The sequence below is a fragment of the Astyanax mexicanus genome, chromosome 16, assembly GCF_023375975.1.
Source record: "Astyanax mexicanus isolate ESR-SI-001 chromosome 16, AstMex3_surface, whole genome shotgun sequence".
NCBI lineage: Eukaryota > Metazoa > Chordata > Actinopteri > Characiformes > Acestrorhamphidae > Astyanax > Astyanax mexicanus.
The window spans coordinates 67,338-71,483 of record NC_064423.1 but is presented as its reverse complement, the minus strand read 5'-3'; the positions used below and the strand labels follow the sequence as shown (position 1 = coordinate 71,483).

The window sequence follows — 4,146 nt, the reverse complement described above, 5'->3', positions numbered from 1 at the left end:
GCAGCACCCATATGGGGTTTGTGAGATTTTGGCTGACTCCCTTCCACTGAACTTCTGTATAATAAACTCAGTTCTCCGGCACAATGCAGCGCAGTTCATTAGCCTGGAGTAGCTGCTTAAAGAGACTTCAGCAGACTCACTCATTCTTCCACACAGAATGGAGGCTAATGACAGTGAGCTGCCTTTGATTAGACAAAGCACGCAGCTTTAATTTGGCCTTTAAAAAGCAGCCATCATTGTATCAAACAGGAATTCTCTATTGATGCCAGTGGCACAAGTGTGTGGGGGGTTGGGTGTGTGTGTGGACGTATGAGTTAAAAATGACCCCTGTGGGCCTGAGGTTGAGACTGATTGGGGCTATACGGAGGAGAGGAGATGACTGCAGACTGAGTGCTTTTTAATTAAGCCCACTCATCAGCTCTATACACACTTTCCTCAGCCTTTGGAGGCTCAGGAGTGGACTGGAGTGTCTTTAAGTCTCCTTCACAGGCCCAGAGATCACGCTGGGACTGGGTAACGACACAACAAGCAGTAGCTTCTTTTAAAATTGAAAAGTCCAGAAGCATAAATATGGGCTGAAGGCTGCAATAGATGGCATTCGTAACTATTTAAAGAATTGTCACTGCTGCACCCAGCATCATGCTTTAAAGCAAGGATTCTTTCACAGATATGCTGCCATGTAAATCTGAAATAAATCTGAAATTAATGCATACAGTTTAGAACATGAGTTGAAAAAGTTTTTTTTTTTAATGAAAAAAACACAAAAAAAAAACATTTTAGGTTTTAAATTATCAACTCTAAACAAGTTTCTTCTAAACAGAATACTTATTCTACTGATCAGCAGGATGTCATGAATTGAACTCTGGGTGATCCTTGGCCAAACCCACCACCGGCCAACCTGAAAAAAAAGAAAGCCTGTAGGTGTGGAGAAATTAAAAGAGAAACTTAAGTCAATATATTGTAAAAGGTTTAACCTGAATTCAGAGTCAGGAGAGGTTTTGACTAAACTTGGCAGGTGCTTATTGTTCACAATTTACTGAAGAAACTGCAATAATAATACTGTATTAATTAGCCCTTCACCATTTCCCAACCCTGCTGTTCGGCCCAGTCAGAGCCCCAAACTCCTCACATTCACTCCACTGTGAATCAGAAAGGCTCAATGCTAATGTTTAGCCACGGTTGCATCAGCTCTTCCGTCACTCCCGTTTCTCCTCGACAAACGAGGAAACTGTTAATGGGGATCAAAGGCAGGAGAAACGGATGACGAATATGCGAATAACGCTTCCAGGGCTGCACTCGCTTTCTTTAGCTTTTGTTGTGGAAGTGTTTTGTTTTTTCCTGAAACGCCGCATAAGAATTGATAAGCCACATTTTAATGGAGAGGCTGAGTGTGCCAGTGATGGAGACTGGTAACCAGTGAATGGGGTGAACTGATGGAGGTGTATATAAGTGCATATCATCTGTATACTGTTTTACCCTGTGGTTTTTGTGCAGATTTTTCTCAGATTTGAAAAATTAAAGATTTATCAGAGGCATCTCTTGGTGTGTATGTGCGTGTATGTGTGTGTATGGTGTTTATGTGTGTGTGTGTGTATGTGTGTGTGTGTGTGTGGATTAAGGAGGACAGAGATTCTGCCTTTTTAGAGGGGGCTGAGTCTATTCAGCAGTGTCTGAGGGCTGCTATTGTGGTCTGGAGAGTGAGTGTCAATAAGGGGGCAATCAACCATAAGAGTAAAGAGAGGGAGGGGCAGGCGGGGGGCATTTCTGAGGGGCCTCACTCGCTCTGTCCCTTTCTCTCTTTCTCCTCTACCTGCAACAGATCCTCCTGAGCCTTTCACCCCAGGCTGGGGTCGAGGGGCAGCGGCCTGAAAGAAAGTGGAAGAGGGAGAAAGAGAGAGAATAAAAAAAGCATAATTGCATAATATAAGTACTAGCAAGCTAATGTAACTGAATGTGGTTTTATAGAACGAATAATAGTCTATTTTAAACAGATCTGTTCAAACAGAAAAACAGAGTGTGTGTTGTTCAGTGCTGGTCTACACAGCCTGCAGCTTTTAATTGGTAATGTTTTAAACTCTACTCCGCTCCAGACCTGACCTCCAGTATACCCTACAACTCTGCTTGCTCATCTGTGTCTGTGCCCGAATACTACACTGACCCATCCTTTGCTCTTTAATCTCCCCAATTCTGAAGTACATATTGTCATAAAGCTCCCCAACTCTGTAAAATTCCAATTTCCTTAAAATATTCAGGGCTGAGACACAGTCTTGATTAGGTTAGCTTTTGGAGGGTTTCCCTCATAACTCCAAACTGTATTTCGATCAGCACAAGGCTACTGTTATCTGATGTATTGGAACTGAGTTGCTGTGCTTTGTGCTGGCTATTTGGCAATGCTGAATCAGCAGCAGTTCAAAGTCTCAGTCTTTCACATCACCCACTGCAGGTCAGCTGTCGTTTTTGCCACCTGCCTCGGACTAGTGGCTTACTCTCCACTACTGACTACACTGAAGTTTACATTAACTCTTACTAGTAATTTCCTAAATGCTTCCTTTGCTGATACGGATATTCACCTAAATATATAAGACCTAAGTTTTTAACATTCATTTATAAGTTGAGGAGGACAGATCCCCTCGTATAAATAAGTCAGTGGCGTGCACAGACATTTTGGGGGGCAAGTGCTCAGGGGGGAAAAGGGCACTTTTTAGCGCACGTGGAACACTTCATTATAAAAATAATTACACGCACATATTGAATGAAATTTGACTTTTATTTGTAACATAATGTGTCTAAACGTGAGTTGTCAATGGAAAAATGTCACACCACCAACTGATAAAATACATAGTAGTTTGGTGCTATATGAGACATTTTACTGCACAACAAACTGATTTCAGGTTGGGTTTAGAGGGCAAACAGTAGGATTTTACTTGATGTGTATGTTACCTGGCTGGTGGGACACGGGGAGAAGTTGCTGTGCGTACTGTGCTGAAGACTCAATGAACTGAACTGCTGCTGCAGCACATCTAGTGTGCCTTGCTAACAAGGACGTAGGAGCAGGTTTGATATTGGGGGGGGGACACATCTATAATGTAATATAACATAATACAATGTAATCTGCTTATTTGAATAAGCCCATCTTATAGTCTCTTAAAACAACATTTGTGGAATTACCTTTAATCACAAATAAACAATTTTTTGTACTTCTGTTTATTATTAGTTACATCCAAGTAAAGGTCACTTTACAACCTAAACATGTTACTCCACTTTACATTTACTGTTTATAAAAAAAAATATGCGTGCAATGTCTGAACTATATATAAATATATGAAAAAAAAACTGATGAGGTATCACCCAATGTTTAAAAGAATATAACAGATGTTATTATTATTACTATTATTATTATGTATTGGCATGTCAATTCTGTTGTATATTTGTATATTTACATTGACGCCACCTTTTTTCGACTAAATGATGGTCTTTTATGTAAAAGAATGTAACCTTATGTTTCATAGAGATTTTTGGCAGATGTTAATATAAACTTTAGATGACCCAAACCCTCCTAGTCTGTTAGTTTCATGAGCTTTTACTAAAGACCAGATTTATTCCATTAGTAAATCTAAGGGGCTAAGGGATTTTAACAGGTAAACTCAATAAATGAGAGTTTATTAGCTGATCATATGGATGGGTTAAGAAACTGCTTTAAACTACCTACATGAAGTATTGTACTAAATTCTGTCTATTCACTACATCCAGCTTCTAGCTAACTAGTAAAGCTAGCTAAAATAATTTTCCTTCATTATAATTTACAGTAATCCTAGTCTACAAGTCACAATGACTATCACAAGCTCACAGAGGGTTTGATCTGTGGGTTTTGAGTCGTTTATTTTTAACCAGCTATCAGAAATAATCTCTACACAGTTTACATGGTAAGCTCCGTTACCTTTTAGAAAAACTGCTGTATATCCAGATCTGTTATAACGTCAGCTCGCTGCACCCCGCTGCTGAATCTAAAAAAGAAAACTTTACAAATCCTCCACAGCGAAGGGGGGCTTCCCCACTCTCCTCCCCGCTCCGCAAAACCAGCGAGCTGATTGGCTGTTTCTATTAGGATGTGGGACTTTCTTCTTGAACCGGCTCCGTGATTGGCCT

General features: G+C 40.3%; 1 long non-coding RNA gene across 1 annotated transcript; it reads right to left on the bottom strand.

The window, feature by feature from the left end:
• Positions 1-754: 754 nt before the first annotated feature.
• LOC103035898 (uncharacterized) lies at positions 755-3,070 on the bottom strand. Its single transcript, XR_453483.4, has 2 exons — positions 1,811-3,070; positions 755-898 (listed from the first exon to the last, which is right to left on the bottom strand). It is a non-coding gene; the product is annotated as an uncharacterized LOC103035898 (long non-coding RNA).
• Positions 3,071-4,146: the final 1,076 nt, after the last annotated feature.